We start from the raw sequence: 25,328 nt of genomic DNA, 5'->3' as shown, positions 1-25,328 counted from the left end.
ATGTGAGCCCCATTTATAACTTGCAAGCAATAAGTCCTTGTCTTATGAAAATTCCACTTTTATTTCAAAAGGCCTACCACATAACAATGAGCTTGAGAATATCTTTAAAGATCCAAATTTTGGTATGTGTAAAGAGGGCACAAAGAATGTAGCATAGTTAGAGCAAGAGATGGCTGTCACCATCTCCCTTGACCAAAGCTACCGTTAGGTCCAACTCCTGATTACTATATAAGATCTTAACAGCTTGTCTCTCTGTATTATCTACAAGCACACAAACAAGGACAGTTCAGGTCTTTTGCCTACTAATGTCTTGCCAGATGCTGGAACAGGCTTTACTTCTGGCTCCATGTCTAATCCTCACAAGAACTCTCTCTTAGTCCACAGTTCACCAACAAGAAGCAGAGAAGGGGACTCCTGACTACTATGCAAACAGCTTAGGTGACACCTCATTGCCCATTTCAAGGGTCTATCCATTTTGAGTTCTTCAAAGACTGTAGGTGACAGAAACCCTGGCTATTACTGTCTGGTGGAAGGGCATCTCCCACAAACATGAAATCTGGGAGCAAGCTTGTATGCATCAGTGTCAAAGTCAAGTTCTTTTGCGGTGACAGAATGGCTAGTTTTTCTTTAGATACCACTTCTAAAATCAAGAGAGCATGGGAGAGAGGTGGCACCAGCCTCTCCGTCCCCTTTAAGAAAGACACTAAGCCCCTGTCCAAAGGCAGTGTCAGGTTTCTCTTGTACTTCATTGTTGCCAGAGTGACAGACATCTCAAGGCCATAGCTGGCTGCATGGGATTCTGGGAACTTTTTTCTCAAGCTTGAAGAGCCAATTCAAGGAAGGGAAATCTGTTTGGGAACAGGTGCTGGCTTAGCCAGCCAACAATATTGGCCACAGTGGTTTGGTCCGGTTAGGGAAATAAATACCAGTAGAACTTCATCATACAGTGTGTCACATACCTTAAAAGAGTCAAGGAACAATTGAAATTTGCTGCAATAGCTGTGGAAATCCTGCAGTCTTTAGAAAGTATCTGCTCCCATCATTCTAGAGACATAAGATAGTGTTCTTAATAGGCCAGTCCAGATAGTGTGCAAGTTACACAATGCTCGGGTCACTCTTTTAGCTGTGTTATTCTTAGCTCCCTTTACAATTATTATCTCCTGAATTATGACTAATATATCAAAATAATAATTTCAATCAGTTTAAAAACTAAACTTATTTTTTAGTAGAAACAAGGAAAATTCAATTTTAAAAAACATAATAGACTGCTTGCATGCATAATCTACTTTTCAGTTTGTTTGTACTGCCTTTTCTGGGTCTTTATACGGCTTTAATTGTTTTTGTTGTTGTTGTTGTTCTGTTTTTCTATTTTTATCATAGCACTAAAACTCAGAAAACCTGTTAAGGCAACTACATGTGATGTAAAAAATCCAGTTAACATATTGCTATGGAAACCAGGAAATAGAAACAGCACTCTAATCATTCATTTAGACAACTATGGAGTGTGTGTGTGTGTGTAGAACTCATCTATTCACCTTCCGTTGAAAAATGTTACAAACTTTAAAGCTAATCAAGATGGCCCTTTAAAGGTTCAGTGTCCTATAACTAGTAACACCAGAGTTTTAGAATGAGCTCCAGTCTTCACTAATGACATTTGGAGAGCTACGTTGAATCAAGCTTGCCGGGCTGGAGCCCTTGAGTTCCATTCTAACTCTGGGTTTCTTAAGCTGTGTGGCCTTGTTAGGAACTTGTAGGAACTGTTTTATTCATCTGCAAAATGATTCCATGCAGGACTCCAAAAATGCAATAGGAACTTTCCTTTTCCACCACACTGAGGAGCGGTGAGGTAAACAGCTCTGCGGATGGAAATAGCTCTGTCTAGTGTCTGGAACATACAGGGCTCATAGTGCAGTAATAGGACATGGATGAGACAAGGACATGTTCCTTTCCTAGTCTTCATTCTGTGTGTAGTAGGCGCCTCCCGCACCTGCACAGTAGCTGCCAGTGGAGTGACTCTAGGTAAGTAGCAAATCCTTATCTGTTTCCATTATCAAACCAGCCCTTAGGACTGTTGGAAAAGAACTGGTGTCCTAAACAGCAGTGGATTCCTTAGACCCTTTCACCTTATTGCATTCTTGTAGGGAAATGTGAATCTTCATCAAGTTACCTATTGCCCCAAACACTTCTCAAAAATCTGAGGTTTTACTATTCGAGACTGGGACTTCCGTGTTGGTTTTGTTAATTGCTATTTGTCTGTTTAATTAATCACCCTATGAGAAAAAGTGAAAGTTGAAACGGAAGCCTCTGCTGGGTCAAACTCCTGGGGTTCTTCCTCTAGAAATCTAGAGTTGTTTTAGTAGGGGATAATGATTGCAAAATGAAATCATTGGGACAATCCGCCCATGCACTCCCACCAGCGTCTGTGACAATGAGCCCCTTGTTTCAGTGGTGTCCAGACCTCCGTCCACGCGGGTGAGCGCGGGGCGGCCACGGCGGGCGTGGGAAAGGCTACACCTCCCGGGTACGCCTGGGGTGCGTGCTCTCAGTGCGGGTGACACTAGCTGCGGGAGCACCAGGAGGGGGGAGACTCGGGGCCGCTGATCTCCGGGCTGTGCTCGTTTCTGACTCCAAGCTTGGGAAGGAGGAAAAAGCGTGTAGTCTGGGCGAGGGAAACTTGGCCACCTAGAAAGTTTCACCTTGTCGAGGGCGGGGGGTGGGGCGGGGCTTACGGAAGCGCGACACCCCCCCCCCCCAGGGCCAGGCGCACGGGCGGCGGGAAGGGCGGAGACCATCCCCCCCAATCCACCCCGAGGGTGGTGCCAGTCCCCACCTCGGCCCCTTGAGGGACCGGTGGGACAGCCCGAGAGCTGCAGGGACGGACAGAGACACGTGCTGGGGCGGGTGCCTGGGTCTCATCGTCTGCAGTCCGGACGCGCCGGGGCGCCGCCAATGCCCGGCTGAGTCACGGGCCGGGCAGGGCGCGTGTGGGAAGGGGCGGAGCAGTCCGAGGGCGCTCGGCGGGGTTCGGCCCGGGCCGCAGGTGACCCGGACAGGCTCGCCGCCCGCGGCTCCCAGTCCCGGGTGACCTAGTGCCGAGCCAGATGCCGGGCGACCGCTTACTCACTGGAGAAGGGCGGAGCGCGCGGGTGGTCCCTGCTCGCTGACTTCGAGCACCCGGGCACCTCAAGGTACAAACTCCAGCCGCGTCGATCCGGCACCCACCCTCTCCAGGCACCTCCGCTCTTTGTTCCACTAAAGGGAACTGGCTGCCGCTCCTCAGGGCAAGATCACCGAGGTGGGTGCGATCTCAGGGCTTTGGGAAACTGAAGGGATGGGGTCGGGAAAGGTGCAAAAAACTAGAATTGAGCTTGTCGCCGCTTGAGGATAGTGTTGTCGACGGCCACCTGTGTGACTCAGGGCGCCGGGAGCAATGGGTGCTCTAGGGCTGCTGTGGCTTTGCAAGTTTTACGGTTGTGATCTGACTGAGCCCTTACAAAAGGGATCCGGTCACTCTGTCCAGAGTGATGTAGCCTGCAAGGTTTGAGCTCAGCTATTTCCTTGTTCCCAGTCCGGCTTTATCTACCTTGTGTGGGGGCCCTTTCCAAAGGGCAGGTGTTTCTGGGAGAGTCGGAATTTTTTATTCCTGGCAGACACGCCGAGTGTGTGATCCATCATTTTTGATCCTACTTGATCTTTTTGCTGGGACTCTGGAGGTGAAATACATTATAACAGAGGTCTGGCGGTCTGGCTAGTACCGGTATAATTGTTAAACTCCAATGAAAATGATGAAAATGCAATGCAGAATTTACTCCAAATTGTGGTTTCCCGTTTCCTACCTTTTATGTTTTAGAAGAGCCATTTGCTAATTTGGCAGTTGGCAAGGGTTCCAGGGGCTCACGCATGAATGCTTGTCCAGTGAGTTTTGCCTTATCACGGGCTTGTGTTCAAAGCAGCTCTGGGGCAGAATGAAATATTGTCAAGTTTCTTAGGCAAAAGAATCAGGAGTCTCTAATTGCCAAGTGAAAATGGTCTCTGAATATGAGGAGATTGTAAAAGCTGTAACTGGAGAGAATATAGACGGAATTTTAAGAAGACTGTTTGCATTCTGTAGCCTTGGGTGGAGGTTTATTCTGCCGCTTCCAACAGCCAGCCACACACACATTGCCATGCAAATGCATTCAGAAGAACATTATTTTCCTTTACGGCTCAACTATTATAGCTGACTAATGAATTTTTTCTGCATGAAGATGATCTGAAAATGATGTGCATGGTGTTTCCCTTTGCTGCTGAGACATAAATTGTGTTTTTATGGGAACACTGTTAATATTGCCTGGATTATTTACAGGTATATAGCTTTCCTCTCCAGCTGGAAGCTGACTAGGCTTTGTTCTCAAGTGTGAACTTCCCTTGTGGAACAGAAATGAGGTGCTGTGGTCTCAGCCACTGCAGGTTGTGACATAGCCAATGTTTATCTCATTTGGACAGACAAATAACACGAGTGAGATGTACATCTTCAGTAAGAAATTTTATTGCACCCAAAATGTGCTCCTACGAAGTGTAATAGGTGCTTTAAATTTTGTGGTCAGTTTTCACACTCGGCCGTGCATGAGTCAATAGTTATGAACTTAGCCATATCCTGCTGTAAGGAAGATGGATTTATAGGATATCAAGGATGATCATGCAACTGCTGCCTTTTCTCAGACTGCTTTGTTCTTGATCATCTGCAACAGGGAATTTACACTAGGGATGCGCTACAGGCTATGAGAACCTCATGGAAAGCTTTATCTGTAAAATAAAAAAAGTAAAACTAGCTCCGGGCCACTAATATGAAAATTTAACAGTGTGTTACATTTAAATCTATAATGAGGAGAAAATAACATTTTTCTCAACAAGGTAAATACCTACAGTTTATGTTTGTCTTGAACTTTAAAAAAATGTTTTAATGAGGACTGTACTTAGGAACACATTTAAAAAGTCCACTTATAATGCTGTTGATAGAATAGTTTACAGTGGTCGGATTTTCTTTTGCAAGTCTGTGTAATATCCACAAGTAAAGGTTTTCTCAGATGTGGTTTTTCTAGAACAAAGAGAATAATAACTCAGAAGGGCAGGCACTGTGTGGTTGTCTAAGTGTCACTCTCTGGTTCACACCCATGGCCAGGCATGGCTGATCACGTGTCGAGATTCCCTCTCATTCCTGTGCCCTCTGCTTCTCATCTCTAGCCCTTGGCCTCACCACCATTTCACGAAGTTTTCTGGTTTCTTCTTCACTGGCATTAGGCCTAGTGATCGTCACCAAAGCCATCTCTACTTCTTTCCCCTTCCACTTGGGGAAAAACATGTGCACAGGTGTTTTGCCTGGATGTATGTCTATGCACCATACATGGGCCTGATATTCATGGAGACCGGAAGAGAGCATCAGATCTGGAACTTACAGTGTAAGCATCCTCCAATAGAGCAGTCATTGCTCTTACATGCTGAACCATTTCTCCAGCCTCCCTGTGATACCCTTTGGCCTACTGTGTTTGTGCCTGGGACACCTAAAGGCCTTATCATTCTCCCTTAGGGACAAGTGAATGCAGAAACTCGAGTGCAGGAAGTCCTTTTCCTGACTGGTGTGTGTTGCAACTCTTGTCTGATACTGGGCCCTCAGGACAGAGTTTCTCAGTGCAAAATAACACCCAACTCTCAGTAATATGCAGTAGGCACCGTGGCCAGTGTCAGCTTGGAATCATTTTGATTGCAAGTTCTTAACACTTACTGATTCACAACTGAACTCACATTTTTCTCGCCAAAAGTAGCAAAGAAGTTCACTGTGATCATTATCTGTGCTGGTTCTAGAATATCTAAAAGTGGAGGAGGGAAATAAAATGTATCTGCCCTTGAGAAGTTTACAGTCCAGTTGTGTAGCCAGATACCACACATATAAAATGGAGCTGGAATCCATGATTATTGAGGGAACATCACATGAGAAAAGACACCCATGTCCCTCGCTGAGGACTGAGACATAAAGACCTTAAGATGGCCAAGATGCCTCTGGTTACTTCCTTCTTCACGTCCTCCAGGTGAGTGAGGCTCCTTTTAAGGTCTTCACAGTGCCAGATAATAGACTAGGGAGCTAGAAGGAGCCTCACTCAGTGCTTCTCAGCCCATTCCCAGCCAGCAGCAGAGGTTAGTGCCTGCAAACTTTCCACCGAGACACTGGTTAGAGACCAAAATGAGTGTAATATTGCTAAGCCCTTGTAACACACCCGGCTCCCCTCCCGCTCCCCCCTCCTTCTCTCCCTCTCAATTTCCTTTTTTTTTTTAATTTTTCTCTTAACTTAAAAAAAGCCTTTCTTCATATGTGTGGGGTCTTCTGCCCATTATCAGATTAAGAGCTGTAAGTGACTCTGTAATCTGTCCGTCCATCAGAAAGCCCATTCTCAGATATTTCTTCAGCTGTGTTAAGTTGTTTAACGTTTATATCCCCCTTGGGTTTTTGTTTTAATAAAAACACCCAGTAAAATCAGATTCCTTTGCTTTTCACGGGACAAAATGAAGAAAGTGTTTTTATAAGCTATAAAACATAATTGAGAGGAGAATCACACGTGTGGTATTTGTAACAGGAGGTGTGAGCACTGTGAAATGAGGAACAATCGACTTTGTAATCACAGGCCCAAGCATATGCATTTCTTTCTGTGCCTGTGTGGATGTGTGCAAGTATGTTTACACAGATTATTCTCCTTTTTAATGCCCATCAAATTGTGTAGCTACAGGGTCATAGAGCAATTCTGAAAAAAAAAACAAACTATGGTCCATATAAATTATTTCATAAGGACAAAAACTTGACAGTGTACTCCTGAGAGTACACTGAGGGGAAGCCGTTGAGAGATGTGGCCAGAGGACCACAGGTGCTCATGAAAGCCAAGCCCCAGTTCTCTTCAAAATGTCAAGTGGGGATGGAGCATACTTCACCGAGCGCCTTCCAGGCATAGTTCCAATGTGCGATGTTTCTGTAGGGGATAAAGTACCCCCAAAACTGTGGCCTCCTGACACCCTGTTCTGTTGAAGGCGGCGAACAAGAAGTTTGTAAAGAAGACTCATGCTGTTTGTATGTCAGTATTAAAGACTCAAGCTGTTTGTATGTTAGTGGTAAAGGACACTGGGACTCATGCTGTTTGTATGTAAGTGGTAAAGGACACTGGGCACTGTCAAAGGTAAGCAGATGGACGTGGTGATGAAAACCCAGCAGTGAGATGAGGGAGGGACCTCCCATCAAGGATGACCTTAGCCAGAACCTTTAGGAGGTAGTGTGCAAACACTAAGAGTCACCCCCATAGTACCCTCACGCTCTTGTGTTTATCTTTTGTTTTTTTTTCTCTGTGTAACAGCCCTGGCTGTCTTGGAACTCACTGAGATCCACCTAGCTGCCCACAGAGTCTCTCATTTAGAAGCTTTTTTCCTTGATGCCTTCTGTGGGTCGCTCCAGTCTCCAAGACAGAGGCACGAAGGTGTCCTGGACCTTTTGTTTATGACACAGAAATCGATTCATAGCATGCTGTTCCCTACATCCATCAGGTTCAATATCAGAGATATTGGCCCATTAGGTTAACGAGGCTTCTTTCTTCCTGCCCTGAGCCTGACCCAGTGGAACTTGTGGGCAGCAAAGCCCATGTAGTCACTGCTGGTCCTTTCCCTGGTGACAGGTGGGTGCCAGCCAGTAAGCCAGCTGTTGATGCTGTGCAGCCTGCGTGCCTTCTCTCTGTGACCTTCTGCCTTCTGTGTGAAGACACTATGCTGAGTCGCCCTCCTTGTTTCTTTCCTTCCCTCTGTTTTGCCTGTGTCCTGTATGAATATTTACAAACAGGTAGCTGAAATGAATGAAACTAACCATTCTCCCTAGGTACTCACAGAAGTTCCACCCAGTTGACATCCATCATTGGAGCTGTCATGAGGCCTCTCCGTGTGTCATGGACCAACATGGTGTCTATCTTGTGAATTTCAAGAGACCCACACAGCTCCCAGTTTTAAAATGTTAACTTGGTATATTTAAAGCACTACACATCAAGAGGGACAGAAAGTCTGCAAGCTGGATTTGGCCCCTTGACTGTTTGTGCCCTATCCCAAGGTGTGGCTCCTTTGGGCACTGTCCGGCGGAGCAGCACACACAGCCTGCACATCTTAAACTACCTTCTAAACAAAACACTTCGCTTTTCCAGAATTCTCAAAAAAATCCTACTGTGGAAAGTTAAGTCAAAAAAGAAAAGGCTATTTTGTCATTCATCACCTATTAGAATGTATTTCTCTAAACTGACCAGTCCACACATACTTTGCTTCAGGGTACAGACATTCTAAGCAATGGGATAACCCAGTTATTTCATTCTTATACTGAACAAAATTTCATTTTCTGAAACCTGAATCCATCATAACTTTGGATGTGAACTGCATTTCCAAGTTCTCCCTTTCAGACCAGGCTCCCCTCTTGGAATAGTGGCTCTTTACTTTGGATCTGATCGAGCCTCCCCTCTTTGTTTTTCCCTACTATTGAAACTCAAAACGTGCACTGCCTTGCTGGCTTTGTGTACCATTTCAGAGCCATGAGCTCAATGTTGCAATCTACTTTTCCAAAGGAATAAAGGCTCATAGGTTATGTACGAACCCGTTTCCTTTAATCCTAAAAGTGCCCAGGCTAGCAGCCTTCCGGAAGGCCATTGTGTAAGAAAGGAAGATTATGTACTGTATGTTTTCCTACTATTTTCAATACAAACATAATCAGACACCATAAAGCAGTGCATATAGTATGATTACAGCTCCCCTTTCCTGTTTTGTAATGATGCTGGGTTGCCCACTAGTTGGAAATAAGAGAGAGCACCTAGGATCTGAGGTCCAGTTTTGAAGTTGTATATTCTGTTGTAATGGCTTGGGGATCCAAAAATGACTCCAACCACTGACATAGGTAGTCATCCAAACTCTGAGAGAGGTGGAGTAAATTTGTGTAGCGGAGTTAGGAGTGCTAGGTCACCTCCTTTGAGGCCTACTCATGTGGGAAAGCAAAGCCCAGCCAAGTGTTAGGGCCATAAGACAACTCAAACTGACTTTTAAAAATAAGTTTTGGCTTAGTTTGAGGCCAGAGCATTTTCTCTCTTTGAGTTTTAAACCTAGGGGTCTTTTAAGGGAAATTTAATCCATGTGTTTTTGATTCAGTAAATCTTAAACCATTACCCATAAACTGAATGTCCTTCCGAGCTCTTTGATGTCTACGAAATCTTTGAAACCATGGAAGTACCCACTGTTTTCAAGAAAAATATGAAGTTGTTTTTGCTAAGGGTTAGTAAATGGCATCTTTTAAAAATCTGGAATAGGTGTAAACTATCAACACAATGTGAAAAATGTTAGTAGCTTCAGAGACCTGCTTCCCATGGTACTCAGTTGATGTCCTTACCAATGCCAAGGAAACAGTTTTGACATCCCTCATCTTTCTAACAGGCATGCATGCAGCGCATGTACAAGCACATGCTCGCACACACCACACACACACACACACACACACACACACACACACACACATCAAATATTTATCTTTTTTCTTTTGTCACATAGTAGGTATTCAGTAAATACTTAGTTGAGTGTTAAGTGAATGATTTCCTTTAGCCCATAACCTCTTACTCAATGCCAATCTCTGTATTAAATATCAATATCTATCTGTCTTGTCTTAGAACAAGTTCTATTCTGAGTGTGTTGACCTGTTTCGGCAAATTTCAAAAATAAACCATCTAACTAAATATATGACATTTATTGAAATTCATTTTGTACCGTGAAGCAACTGCCTTGCAAAGAGTGCTGAAAATAGGAAGGAATTTCTAGGCTAATTTGATTAAATATTCTGTTGTTACCATATGCTTTCTGAAAATTGATTTTTCCTCTTCTACTACTATTCCTGTCATCCTTCCACCCACCTTGACATGCTTCCTGACTGAAAGCTATGCAGAGGAGAGGGAAGGCGCATGTATGCATAGGAAGAGCAGTGAGTTTACATAGGCTTAGAAAACATATACTGTAGTTATAAACTACTATCATGTACAAGAGGGTGAGGGGGCTCATTGGTAATGGTGCTATAGGGTTGTTCTCCAAATAACATGGATGACACACCTCTGAACTCCATTGTGTGAAGAAAACACCTTCTTGCTGTAGCTAGATTTCCTGTTTGTGTGTGATTTCTGGTAACTGTACTTCCTAAGTGGACTCAACACAAACATGTAGCTTTAAATGAAGCTGAAATATGCATGGATGAAATGCATGGCTGCTTTGCAGGGAGAGGGGAGGCACAGGACTGGAACGGGGCAGTGAGATCTGTTTTGATGCCAGGCTTAGATTTCTAATTGGTCATCATATGTTATTCTCAGAAACCGTTCCTCATTCAGAGCATGCAACTTGTGAGGTACAAAATTCGGCCATTTCTTATATTTTGTGAGATGGGAGAGAAGGGGGAAATTACATCATTACAGTTATAGATTTCTTTTAGTTGACTCTGAAGATTCACTTCATGCATACATCATCAGTAAAGTTTGTTTTGACATTTCATTGCAGATAGCTGTGTATAAGGAGTAACTTATTTGTGTATTTCACCTGCTTCTTTCACTGTGATTCCTGAGTCTTGGGATAAGGGTGTCATGTAGATGTCCCATTTGTGGCTGGGCATGTCAAAGGCACTTTCAATGATTGTTTTATGTTGTTAGCCATCACCTACTGAACAAAGAAACTTCTCTGATGAGGCCAGAGAACTGTACTAATCCATAGGCAGAGGTACAAATTTAGAGGGAAAGTTGATACTATGGCCATTTAGCAAAAATGACAGCTGTAGGTTCACCATTCGGGACTTCATTGGGTGAAGGCTCCGCAGCCATGGGTTCTTGGTCAGATTTGCAATTAACAGGCATGTGATTTTTCCTATGGAGTGAGCCTTAAATGCAATCAGAAAGTGGCTGTTTACTCCTGTAACATCTGTTGCACTCATGGCCATTTATAGCTTACTGGTTACTATTGAACTTCACAGGTTCACAGGAGGGGAACTCTGATGACTTTTTTCTCTCCCAACCAAGAGGAAAGACAACAGCTAAATTCTTTGGGGGTCTTTGGGACATCTCTGACCAACAACTCAAGAGGAGTTATCTCACACCTGGCACTGAGCTTTCTATTTGGCAACCTATGTCTTCTGGGGTGAGCATGATCTGCTGTGTAGGGTAGCTTCCACAAAACCTTGTTATATGAATATATATATATATATATATGTATATATATATTCTCCATAGCTAAATAAAATTCAGTTTTAAATCTAAGTATCACGTTTTCATTATTCATTCATCAGTTGGTAGACATTGAGGCTGTTTTCAGGTTACAGATATTGTCGCTGAGGCAACTATAGACATGGATGAGCAAATATCTCCGTAGTAGGAAGTAGAGTCTTTGGTATATGCCCAGAAGTGATAGGGTTGGGTGTAACTGGAGAGTGCTGTCACACTGATGTCCGCAGTTGTCCATCACTTTTGTCTCCCACCAACAGTGAGTGTTCTCCTTCCTCACATCCTTGCCAGCATTTGCTGTCTTTGCTTACTCTTAGCCATTCTGACTGGGCTACGGTGGGGTCTCAAAGCACTCTTAATGCGCTTTTGTCTGATGGCTAAAAATGGCAAACACTTATCAAGATGTTTCTTAGTCATTTGTATTTCTTCTTCTGAAAAGTTCATAAGGTTCCGTAGCCCACTCTTTAGTTGTTGCCTTCATTCTAAGCGGGAAACAGGCGGGCCAGAGTGGGAAACCAACAATGGAAGGTGAGTGTGTGGGTGCGCGTACACACAAGGCAGGTAGCGGGCAGCATCTATGCTCCCCCTCTCTTCAGTCACACATGCTCTAATTCCTACAGAAGGGAGACTGTCATCTATGTTATTGTTAGACTGTGGATGTGTCACCCAAAAAGTCCATCAATAAGGAACTCCCTCCTGAAGGTATGCGAAGGTGGAAGTGGTGTAGACCTTCAAAAGGTTGGTAGCAGTAGGAAATATGTAGTTTACTGGAGCCTTATGGGATACCACTATCCCTGTGACCCTTGCCTCCAGACGTGAGCATCCAGCCATTGTCATCTGCTGTTCACCGTGACATCCTCACCAACACTGCTTCATGACCAAGGCTCCAAAGCTGTGAGCCAAGGAAACCTTTTCTCCATAAATCCTCTGCCTCACCTTTTTCATTGCCAAGCTTACTAATATAACTATCCAGATGTAAACCACCCTCTAAGTTTATCCTATCTTTGTCTTCTAGTCAGAATAGCGGGAATGTAAGGCAGAAACACAGCTCTTATTACCAGTGGCATGTTCTAAGCCCTCTGCAATCAGCTGTCACACACTGTGTCAAGTTCATCTTTTCAGAGGCAGTCGTGACAGTAAACCCAACAAGTTGGTAAATCGTTCATACCGTTTTCAGAGGAATTTTTCTATCCTATATAAACATTATAATGTATGAATTATTATTATGAACAAAATCTATGGTGTTAAGAACCCTATCTGTGATCATTTTCCACTGAAAAAGCATCTGTTGTGCATGTAAGTTAGCCTCCCTTGAGGGTGTATCCTGAAGCCTTTTTGGGGTTGTTCACTATGACGGGGTTCATGCTGGAGTGTATCATGGATGAAAAGTCCATATTTTGAATAAACGTAGACAGTGATCCAAATATTTAAGGAAAGCTCGCACTACTTCCTCTCCTTTTGTCTTTACTTTCTGTATTTGTGTTCATCTGAGATTGTGAAATGGTCAGCTATTATCCGGCCCTGGCTTCACATTTGGGCACAAACCTCTCTCTCCACTTCCTGGTGGAGGCCACACTGTCCAAAGAGAGTGGCTTGCACACTATCTAGTCAACACAAAGAGAGCAAACAAGTATGTATCACTTAAAGCTGGAAGAGTGTTCGGGTTTAAACATTCATTAGCTATTGCTGGTTGATGGTCAAAGAACTTCAAGCAGAAATGAATATATATTCTGGACTTCTCAAAACTGCTTTTCTGTCACGTCAAAATGAAGAGACTTGTCGATTTTATTTCAGTATGACTAGCACATATTTAGATTGTCCCTTTGAAATCTGTATGTCAAGACTCAGTGACTTTTAAGCACTCTCCTGGTCCTTAAGGAGCTTTCTAAAAATGCTCTTTAAATCACCAGAAAAAGCACAGATAAAATCCAAGGCGGTTTCACTAATGGCACTGAGAGGTGACAGCCCTTGAATCTATGTCATAAGTTGAATTATTTTCCAAGTGCTATTAAACGTTCTAAGTGAATAACTAGACTGGAATTCTGGAACAAGGCTCCCTCACAGTTCCTAAATAGCTTTTACTTTTCTGAGTTAGATGATCACTATATCTGATTCATTTCTTCAGCATCTTTAGGTCATTGGCTTTATTGAAGAGAGAAGAGTATCTGTTTTGATGTGTTTTCTTTCCCCCAGAAATTATTTCTTCCAGATTTCAATAAATCTCTTTCTGAAGTAATAATAATCAGAGTCTGGCATTTCCTCTTAATAAAGGCCCATGGACCTGATGAATTATGTAAACATTATAAGGAATTTGCTACAGAGGTCATACTTGTGTAGCTGTCTGCTCCTCAATGCAGCCTGCTTACTCTGTAGAAGCTCGGTGGGAACAGGCCCTGAATGCTTTAAGATGGGAGCATTGTGAAACAGCATTTTGTTCTTGGTCCTCCCATCTTTAGCCAGTCTACAAGGAGTTCTTTACCTACAGGCCTGTATCCCATCTTTCCCCAGACCCACTGCAATGACTGCAAAACCTCACCATTCTCTCAAGTTCTCAGTTGTCTTTGGCTTTCCTTATTCTTGATGTAAGATCTCCTTTCATATTTGGAGAGTAACAGAAGCCCGTTTGGTCTCCATGTCACTCATTACCTCCTTGAGTATGTCTCAGAGACTGAAGTGGTCTTTTCAACCTATGATCCTGATCCCAGTCTCCCCTGCACCTTTGATCACCTTGCTCTGCCTACCCTGCCCTCCCTTTGGCCCTCCCGTCCCATCTTTAAAGTCTCCTTAACCATTTTTCATTCAGTCCTTATGCAACCAGCTGCCACTTCCAGAAAGAAATAGAACACAGATGTAAGGAGTGCTGATAGGATCTTAGATACACACTTGCCTAAGTAGTTGCTGTGATTTGTCTTATCTTTTAAGTAAGAGTTCTTGAAAATATATGCCTAACCTGTTTTTTCTACTTTCTTTATTTCTATTCATTGCCTAACTCACTTGATTCAAGTAGTCTCCTCCGTATGCCAAGAAAGTCTCCTTGTTGCCAAAACTAATGGACATTTGTTTTATTCCCACACTCTCCCACTGTGGAACACACTATATTCCATGATGTATGTCTAATTTCTTCCCTCCCTTTTGCAAGTTTTGCTTGAATTTTGAAAAGTCATCCAAACTCAGCCTCTTATGTCTCCGTGTTTCCTTTGTTTGCAACTTTTCTTTAAACCTCTGGAATAAAGGCAGTGCTATCCCTTATCTAAAGTGATTGGGGGTCACAAATGTTTCGAATTTTTTGAGTTTTCTTTCAGATTCTTGAATAGCTACATGGACTTTGCTTGGTGAGTGGCCCTAATAAATATTCAAACTAAAAGAATGCTCCAAAACTCAAAACTTTTCAAGTGTGCATGCACACAAAAGATGGCAGACTTTAGAGGATTTTACAGTATTGATTTTTAGATTATGGATATTTTCCTGAATAAACTTCAAATGCATTGCTCTGTGACAGTGAAGACTACAGCATTTAAAGTTCAGATGGACCAATGGACCACAAATTTCTGTCTTTTACTCCTGACTCCTTCTTTTCCTTAGACTACCATCCTCAAGTTGGAAGACACTTCTAACTGAATGATCAGCTGGTGCCTAGGAACTATCAATTAAAATACCTTGACATCTCAGTCTCTCTTATGATCAACATCTGTGCTGAACCATTAGCATATAAATGATCTTTTTCTAACACCTCCCTAGTCCTGTCATCACTTTCTATTGAAATTTACAAATTCCTTGTTCAGGATCACTCTTTCATGATTAATTTAGGACGTATATTATTTTTGACATATATGCTTACTAAGTGCCATGCAATGACAATAATTTAGTAGCTGGCACTAGAGCTCACAGGCTAGTAGGAACTACACGTTCAAATGCAGTGTGATGAGGGAAAGGTACCTAATAGAGCTCCTGTTTCCCTCTGGAAGGCACCAGAGGCATCAAGAAGACTTCCCAGAATGAGTCTCCTAGGGCAAGACCTTAAAACAGAGGGAGAGTAATCCAGGTGAAGCAATGAAAGAGTGTTCCGTAAAGAAAATCTACGTATGCCGACTCCCAAAGTGGGAGAGCACGTAGCTGGCTTTAAAAACTGGAGAAATGAACCTTTAGTGCAGTAATCACAAGAGTAAGTCTGGAGAGATCACATGAGACTTTCAAGATTGTCTAAGGTGGTGACTTTTTGTTCAGTAGACAAACAACACGATCAGATTTTCCGTTCAGAAGGAAAAAATGCCTCTTGTACATTGGGGAACAGATCATCAAGACAAGGATGGAGAGGGAAAACGGGCTAGGAAACTGTAGCAATGCAGGTAAGATGGGATACTGAACAGTAAGACAGGCATACCTGCAATGGGAGTCCAGCATGGTGACCTGAACATGTGGGAGATGTGGGACACAGGTATGGTACCAAGAGCAGGTGTTGTGAGAGTGAGTACAGATTCCACAAGAAAACCTCCAGCTGCTCTTTCGACTTGACTTACCCGTCCTGTTCTTCCAGTCTGTTAACTTTGTTATCCCCAGCCCTCGCTTCTATGCTTTGTATCATCTACGTGCTTTTCCTCTTAGAGTGCATTAATTCCTTATTTCTTGTTGTAACAAAACACATAACAAGAAGCAACTTTTAAGGGAGGAAGGGGACTATTTTGGTTGGCGGTTGTTTATTTGCAGCAATACAGCCCATCGTGGTGGAGAAAGCATAGTGGTCTATAGAACATGACGCTGATGGTCACATTGTGTCCACAATCAAGAAGCAGAAAGCAATGACTGCTATCGCATACTTTGCTTTCTACCCTTTTCCCTTTCTGTTTAATCTATAACACCCTGGGGGTAGGGCTTTCCTCCTTTCTAGAAACAAGCTCCCATACATCTCCAGAGGTGCATCTCCTAGGTGATTCCAAACCAAATCACACTGACCCTGCAGATTAACCATCAAGGTGGTCTCACACAACTTCCCATCTTTTCACACCATCTACAGGATGATATCTACTTTAAGTCTTTAGCCTAGACCATTGTTCTTCATCCTAAAACTCAAATACTCCACCACATGCCCAACAACTTTAAACAGTACTTCAACTATGAGCACAACTGAACTGGTTTCTTCACATCCCCATAAAGATCCTGGTTTTCTTAAATCCCACTGGATGTTCAAATGCCCTGCATCTCTGTGACTGCAATTGGTAAAAACATTCTCCTCATTATAAAATTTATATTTTTATTTTTAATTACACACCTGATGTTTTAATTCCATCCTCTCCATTGTCAAACTGTAACCACAATTCAGCCACTTCAGCCAAAAGGAAACTCGTTATCTCCTTCTAACCCAGGCCAGTCCATCATGGCAGGACTGCTTCAGCAGTCTGCCACTGGCTCCATTGTCTCGTCTTCTGCCTTACTATCCCCTGCTATCAGTAGTCTTCCTTCCCACACTCAACATGATCCCATTCAAACCTAAGCTCTCCCTCAATCCACACCTTGTATTGGTTCCTCATTTCATTCCAACAAAAGCCAGAATCTCACTGCTTACAAGATCCCAACATTTCTGATTCTTTGTCTTTCTTGACCTCATCTTTTGGTTGCCAAGGCTCAGGCACAAACACACCAAATATGTCCCTTGTTCATTCTCCTTGTGTCTGCTCAGAAGTCTCTCTTCACATATCATTTGACTGGCTTCTCCCTCAACCTTTTTGTCAAAAGTCACCCACACAGATTTTCCAAAGCCACCAACTTCTCCCTGTGCTCTCCCTGGAGACAGTCCAGATTTCCAAGCACTCTCAACTTCTAATGTACTCCCCCTCCAGCTTACTTATATGTGTTGTCTTCCTGAATGCCTCGACGAGTAAGTGATTCCCATAAGAACTGGAGTGTTTGTTTACTGATGTATGCCAAGCACATAGTAGGACCTCAATAAACATGTACTGAATTCTGTCTAAGTAGCTGCTAGATAGACAAAACCAATGCAGAGAGGTAGATTTGTACAACCCCTGCTGATTACTTAAAGTAAGAAGATACTGATCTAAGGAGTCCCCATGTTATTCTCCTTGATCCTCATCCTTGCGCTATAGCAAGCTTTCTCATCAGGACCACCAGCCTGCAAATAACAACACAGAGACTCATTAATTATGAAAGCTTCGCCTTATCTTAAACTTGTTTTTAACTATCCCTTATACTTTAAATTAACCCATGTTTGATAATCTGCATTCAGTCACATACCACCCACCCTGCCTCCTCCCTGTCTCCTCATGTCTCTCTTGAGCCTAGATTCATCTCCCACTTCCTCTCTCTCTTTGGAAATCCCACCTATACCCCCTGCCTAGCTATTGGCCGTTCAGCTCTTTATTACACCAATCACAGCAAATACATCTTCACATACTGTACAAATATCCCACAACATTGTGCCTAGATAGTCGAGTGACCCTCTGTACTCTTACAGCCTTTGGCTCCTTCCCACTTCAGTCTACCCGCCATACAGTCACCAAAATGGGGTATATGTACTAATTTCCACAGACATTGGCTCACACCTACAGATAGAAAGCAGAGACCCCAACAGAACACATGTAATTTGGCAGTTGCAACCATGTCAGCCTCTCCCACACAGCCTCTCTACTACTCGGCCTGTCCTCAAGGAGCCTGGCTATGAGTTCTTACTTGCCAAAGTGTCTGTGCCCAGCTTTGCTGTTCTGAGCAAGTCATTACCTTCAAGATCCAACTTAGGCCATTGCTACTTTCTGGGATGTCTTTAGCTTTCTTCTCCTTGTGCTCCTCCTATGACAGCACTGCTAGGGGTTGGGTGGGGGATAGGACAAAGAGGTCATCTTGGCAGTGACTCTTTAGGTGGTAAAGGTCATTTAAAAGACTATTCCCTCTTCATGCTCTTCCTCTCCCTTAAACATACATCTTACACAAGAGCAGGAGCATGTGTGTGTGTACACAAACATACATACACACACACACACACAGCCCTGAGTTATTTTCTCTTCAGTTGTTCAGCTGTATAACTGCATTGCTGAACACCGTTGTTTTTAAGTTGTCCTAACCTTTAGGTTTATTGATTTTTTTTTTAAGCATCCAGGGTGTTTACTGAATGTTAGAAATGGGGTCCCATATTTACTTTTCTGCCCTGTCCTATTTTTATAGGGATTGGTTTCCTTGGCATTTTCTGTTCATTTAGAGGTATATTATTTTTATTTTGCAGAAAGTGTGCTTAGTTCTTTCTTTTCTGATGATATATTGATCGCAACATGTTTATATGCTTTTGATTTTTCTTCCAACATAATTGCATTATTTTCATGAAAATCCTAACCTGTAGAGAATAACAGTCAAGTCTGGTGATACCATGCATTCATAGTAGTCTCACAATTTTTACTTGGCATAGAAAAGAAACTATTGTATAATTCAGCTTCAAAACCAAAACCAAATTCATTCCGTTTCAGTTTGCTTGCTAGTGTTAACTTCCCAAGAACTGTCCTCAGATGTGAACAAAATAAAGTTGAGAACTAAGTAGAAAAGAGTCCTAGAAAGAAAGTCCCACCTGATATAACACCTCGTGTCTCCACCCTGGTCCTCTTTCTTACTAGATAATGGTTTCTTTCCTTATGGAACAGCCACCATGACAAAAAAATGGAGCTAGTGCCTTTTCTCTGTGCAGCTGTTTAATTTTCGTCTCGTGCAAACCCAGGGGAAATGGATCAGCCAATAGCATTGCCTGCCTCTAATCCTAGCACTAGGATGCAGGGGGGAAAAGGACAGTTTGAGACCAGCCTGAACAACATACATCTTGTCTCACTCAAAAGATAATGAAGGGGAGGAAGGGAGGGAGGAAAGAAGGAAGGAAGGAAGGAAGGAAGGAAAGAAATGGATTAACCCACTCTTGAACACAGATGCCCCATTTGGAATTAGAGCATGCCTTATGCCAGGGCATTTTCCACCCCAGCCCCCAGACAGGAGGGGATGTCTGATTCACTAGTGAGCAATGGATCAGTTTCCTTTCCTCTGGATGTGTCTCCCTCTTGGTTCACATTCTGACTGCCTAGTCAGGTTCATCCTTTCCAAACTCTGCATATGAATGTAGCAGGAAAGGGTTGCTAAGCTCAGTTTATTTTAACTTGCATATGTAGAAAGATGTAATCTGTGAATTTATTTTATTCAGTGTTCCTGGCTTAATTGAACAAAATCTGGTAGAGTGTCTACACAATCTGAATCAGAAACTTCCATTCATCTATTAGATTAAAAAAAAAAGAAAAAACTGCTTTTGATTTCAAGCCTTTTAGAATTTTCTGAACAATGGGGAAGTTCAACCTCCACATTTCCAAGGATAACGAAATGTTCTTGTATGAGCTACCATTTATTAATGGGGTAAATGCCCGTCCATCATTCAGGTCTTTGGCAGTTCATTGAATGCCCTGAGTGGTATTTTTTTCAATATGCGCAATAGTAAAACAAGTGTCCATTTATTCTTTTTCCCAAAAGTTGGATGTTTTCAGCCATTCTTAAAAGAACAAAGATGTTTGCTAACAGATTATGAATTTATGAGACAAAAATCTGGAGGATAGAATGCATTCTGTTCTTTTAATCTTTACCCTTGCCATATCAGACTTGGACAAAGATCTTAATCATATATTGAAAGTAGAAAATGCACAATTGGCTTTTTCTTAGGCTAAAAGTCCGTCATTTTCAGCTTCTAAAATTATGACCAAAAGAAGGCTGAGATAACCTCATAAGAATGAGAACAAAAGCATTATCTCTCTTTAAAGAAACATTTGTATAATGCCCAATAAAGTGCTAAGAGCCATCCCTAGTCCCACTCATTATAACACGTGTATATTATTCTAGTACCAAGTTTAACATGTTTTTCTATTGCCATCTATATCTGAATCTTTAATAAATATGCAGATCTAGATCTTTTTTTATGAAATTTCATGTAATGTACAGGTTGTTATCTTCATTATAACATTTTTCTTTAAAAAAGAGAATGTTTATGCCCTTTGACAGCTATATCATCATATGATATTTAATATCACTTGTTGAGATCAATTACCACGTTTATCATTTTTAAAACATTGTTTGAGAAACATTACAGCAACAAAACCAAAATAAAAATAAGAAATCATGCATGGTTTGCAAAGATGTATGTGTTAGGGAAACACTCTTTAAAAATTCAGTCAAGCCTCATGGTACATGCTTTACTCCTAGCTACTGAGGAAGCTGAGGTAGAAAGATCGCAAGTTTAAGGTATGCCTGGACCACAGAAAATTCAAAGGCAGCATGGACAATACAGCAGGACTGTCTTGAAACAAATGACTGCGGGTGTAGCTACATAGACCAGCACTTGCCTCAAGTGCAAGGCATTTGGTTAAAAACCCAGCACTACTAAATAAATAAACAAACAGGAAGAAAGGGAAGAAAACCAGAAAGCAGGCAAGTAAAAGACAGAAAATTATTTGACTCCCAAGGTAAATAGATTCCATCCGAGCCTTTTCATTCCAAGTTACGTTTGTTTCCAAAGATAGTCACTCCTTTATTTTTCTCTGCACATTTATAACTAGGATTGCCATTTAAATACATTCATGGGACATACTTACACTGAAAAAGAATCCAGTATTTGAGATTCAAATTTAACTGGGTCTTCTCTGCCTTCACTTCCTAAATCTCTGTGGGGATATGAGCTTACTCTTTAAACTAGGTTCCTGTTTGGCGCTTACTGTAGCCTCTGTCTTGGAAGAACTTTAAGGGCTTCGAGAACTTGAAACTGAGTTAGAGGAAAACCACAAGATGGCCAAGGGTGGGGAAATAACAAATAGCTCTATTTAAACTGTAGCGAGAAGTAAAGGAATGAAACACTGGGCAGGTATTCAGAGTGGTCTTTCACAGGGCGCTGGCCAACTTCCTCATTTATGTGTTGAGCAAGCGGAGCTGGCTAGGACATGGCTCAGGATAATAAGCATGGGTGTTACATTTATTAGATGGCAGTGTGTGCTGTGTAAACGAATGCCAGTGCATCCCATAATTTATTACGATCTTCACTTATTTGAATATTTTATGTAGTCTACCACAGAGTCGTAGTTTATGGTAGGGCCATACCACCCTGAACATGCCTGATCTCTATTTCATATAAAATTGTCTTTATGCATTTGACCTCGTGTATGAACTCACAAGTTTGTATTTTTTTTACTGGATATCATTTGTTTGTTATTTGCAAAGAGTAAAGGACTCATTATGAAACTGCTGACCGAAAGGAAGAAGGAAAAAAACAATTTTGTTGGCTCCTATAAGCATAAAACATAATGGGATTCAGATAGTCAAATGATGGTGAGAACCTCCCCGTCTCCATGTCTGAGCTCTTCTGCCAACGGCATCAGCTTTAACTCTGGCTGGCTCTACCCACATAGTAGCAAAAATGGCCCTCAGAAACCCCAAGGTGGTATCATCTGTATGCTTGGAATCTCTGAACATGAGTGGTTCTCTGCCAACATGCATACGGTTGTCCTTGCTTTGGTTATGTGCTCGCCCTGACAGAGCACTGGCTTAGAAGACTAGAGCTCATTGAAAGGCCAGACTGGTGAGCATCCTCTCCCTGCAGTGAGATGTGGGCAGCATGATTGATAGGCAATCTCAGTAGATGGGGCAGAGAGAGATTTCAAAAGAGCTGCCAGAGGAAGAAACAATGGGTGCTGAGCAGGTACAAATAAGTGTTCATTTAAGTACTATGCCTTCTGAATAAAACTTTTTCCCTAAAAATGCAACTAATTAAAAACAGTTCAAATACGCATCGTATATTTTAAAAATTAGAAATACTGAGGAGAACTTGATTTCGTGTGTACACTTAGCTAACATTTTATTCCCTTTGAACACATGTCATCTGAAAAGATGAGAATAATGTTTACAGTGTGGTTGTAATTAGAAAAGATGATACAACTGAGTAGATCTTATAAACTAGAAAGTGCTCTCAACATAGTTGTATGTCATTGTGACTTAGGAGAAGAAGCAGTTCCTAATGCATAGTTAATTGTGTCAAAGTTTACAAAGTCTTCCTCTTTAACAAGTGTCCCATTACACCTGCTGTAATTTGAAAGCAATTAGTCTTTGAGTACAACACTGTGTTTTTATAGTTGGTACAATTGTTGAGTGGCTCAGATGCTACTCAACAAATACCCAAGAACCCACAGTATTGCTGGATCTGGGAGGAATGGTATGACCAATGCAAGATATTTTAATGAAAAACCTCGAAGTAGATAGTCAGCAGAGAAGAGTTGAGTGGCAGATCGGAAGGTTAGGCTGAGCCTGAATTCATAGTTAAGAGGCTGTCTCTAACAAAAAGACTCCTAAATGCCACAGTTTAATGATCAAGAGAGCACAGAGGTGTTCATTTGCCGGAAATGTTTGTTCAATGAGAGTATCCTCGCTACCAACTGCAGAGAAATAAAGAAATGTTTTATGGGTGATTCAGTTCAATCTGCTATGTGCACACTTCAAGAGAATGAATTAGTCAGTCTATTTGAATCATCTTTATATGCTCCACTTAGTAAAAAAATCAGTTAAATGGCTAGCACTATTTCAAAAAGAAAAAAAAGAGCAGAAGTGGCAAAAAGGACATTCTGTGTTGAAAGTCTGATTCAGACGCATCACAGGAATAAGTGTATCAAGACAAAAATATATGGAAGTGACTCTACCATTATAAACACTGAAATTTCTGGCATAGTCAGACCTGACATGGAGCTAAGACGTGAGGGTAATACATGCAAGCTGACGGCACTGGTGTGACAGGTGATTATAGAAAAGCCGTTGCTGAGATCAGAACTGTTACAGTCAGAACATACTTGGAGTTCATTGGTTCAGTTCAGGAATGCCAGTAAATGTTTAATAACTGTTCCAGTGTGGGAGGACAAAGCTCTACTTTGCAGTATTTGCCAATTCTTGTGATGTAGCACTCCCATCGTGCTGATTTTGTATTGTCAAGATAAGGTCACTGAAACACAAGCCAGGAAGAGATGCACAAAATAGGTGTCCTAAGCCAGTGCCAAAGGATCCTAGCATGCTACTGACTCAAAAGTCACTTTATAGACTAGAAAGTTGATAAGCCGAAGAAATTGAGTGACTCGTTTTGGGTCATATAACTTAGCTTCATTGACACAACTGAAGCTAGGTTCTGCTTCTCAAAATTATGAATGCATAATAAGGAACAGACTATAATTGATTGCCAAGCCCATTTAAACTCCATAGCCAGGCTGCATCTCCCTTCTTTGAACTTCTTGACTTGAATTTAAACTGCTGTGTGGCTGTCTGTCTTTCGTACTAGTGCCTGTTCTCACTGACAGTTGGAAGGTCATTTAATCATCTTTGAATCTTCAGCCCTCCTCCTGATATCTGGCACATTATAGATGCCTGTCTATGTTTTTGGGGATTTTTGAACAAACAATGATAATAGAGAACATTCGGTTGACCTACTCTGGGTCAGGCACTACACTAACGTGTATTCATCATTGGGTTTACAGAGCCATCCTCACCTACCCACTTGGCACCAGAGTCTGCGCTTGGCACTCTGGTCTCATCAACACACACCTTTGTAAACAGAGACTAGGCTTAACTAACTGGAACGGCTAAGAAAATGGCATGTATTAAATGATGTAATTGCATCCTTCCTCTTCACTGGTTTTCTTTTGCTTTGCTGTCCCATCAGGTAGATAACAAAAAAGCTACTTTGTACATTTACTGAATTCTAGTCAATTAAGCCCTAGTACAGTGAATGGCATCTGCATCAACCTGAGAACATGATTCTTAATTTTTAAAACTTTATGTAATCCCTCAGATTGTAAAAAATAAAATATCATTTTGAAGTTTCCATGCATACTCAGTACTGTTTTGATGGGCTTCAACTTGGATACAAATTGATTACAACACTGTTTGACCTTCCTTTGGGAAATATGTATTCATTTATTTCCCTCATGTCATACTTTTGGAGAAAATACAGAAATAGTGTTCCCAATCCTGGAAGATATACTGATATATGTCATGTTGAGAAAACTTTTAATTTTTTATATACTATACTCTGAACTGATAAGACAATTTGTCACTAATCCTTTCTTTTCATTCCTTCTTGTTTCTCTCATTGGCACCAATAATGTTCTAATATTGAGAATCATACGTTAAAATATCAAGTTCAATGCCCAGTCTTTGTGAGTGTGTGTGTGTGTGTGTGTATTGTAAAATGACCATATGTCTTCAAAATATCACCGCTTTTTTGTTCTTAAGTACAATCACATGAGAGTATTGGACTGTGGCCACAGAGGTGGATGAAAGGGCTGGGGACACAGTTGTGATGGTGAAGCCTCTGTGACATCTCCGTTTAGGAAGCCACTTCAGTGTTACGGAAACATCTGAGGGTGGGCTGCTGTCTGCTGGGCGTGGTACTCGTCACACTGAGAAGCACGCTCATCCAGAAGGGGAGGCTAACCGTACTTCCTTCTTCACAGGATGTTTGTGGAGAGAAATCGGACGGTTTAGCAGAATGCCCCGCACGTGGTAAGCACACAATGCATGTTACTGTTGTTTTTATTATCATATGGCTTATACCTCTTGCAGCAATTTGTCTTACTGACGTTTTTCTCTGCTCTCTGGTACAACCGTGATTTTCTAGCTTTGCTACACGCCACCTCAGAGCCTAGCTCTTCAACCAGATCCCTTCACGTCGACCCTGAAGACTACTGTGTCCCCAATTGTCTGCGCCATGTTTCTTGTCTTTCATGAATGTGAAGAGGGGGTCACAGAATGCTGATTGTGTCTTACCTTAAAGGAGCCCTGGGGCTCAAGCAAACCCTTGGAGCTGTTCTTTCATCGATTTCTTTCTGATCTCAGTTTGAAGGCTCTGCTTTGGTTATTTTGAACCTCTTCATCCAGCTGAGGGTCCCTCGTCCTTCCTCCATATCTGTTACTTGAAGCACTGTGTACTCTGATTTACTTTTAGGACACAGAGGTGTCATGTTCTCAACCTCGCGCTGTTCCTGTACTGTCACGTAC

General features: G+C 42.1%; 1 protein-coding gene across 2 annotated transcripts in view; it reads left to right on the top strand.

Moving 5' to 3' along the window:
- Positions 1-2,788: 2,788 nt before the first annotated feature.
- Met (MET proto-oncogene, receptor tyrosine kinase) overlaps positions 2,789-25,328 on the top strand; it is a 110,940-nt gene continuing 88,400 nt past the window's right edge. The window contains exons 1-2 of one of the 2 annotated variants that reach the window (XM_005080933.4): positions 2,789-3,295; positions 24,785-24,833. The gene's annotated coding sequence lies outside the window, so the exon portion shown is untranslated. The remainder of the gene's footprint in view (positions 3,296-24,784; positions 24,834-25,328) is intronic. The other variant, XM_013121157.3, reaches the window with a different exon arrangement.

This window comes from Mesocricetus auratus, unplaced genomic scaffold, assembly GCF_017639785.1.
Source record: "Mesocricetus auratus isolate SY011 unplaced genomic scaffold, BCM_Maur_2.0 Super-Scaffold_100019, whole genome shotgun sequence".
In the NCBI taxonomy this organism is placed as follows: domain Eukaryota; kingdom Metazoa; phylum Chordata; class Mammalia; order Rodentia; family Cricetidae; genus Mesocricetus; species Mesocricetus auratus.
This window is presented reverse-complemented; position numbering and strand designations above follow the sequence as displayed.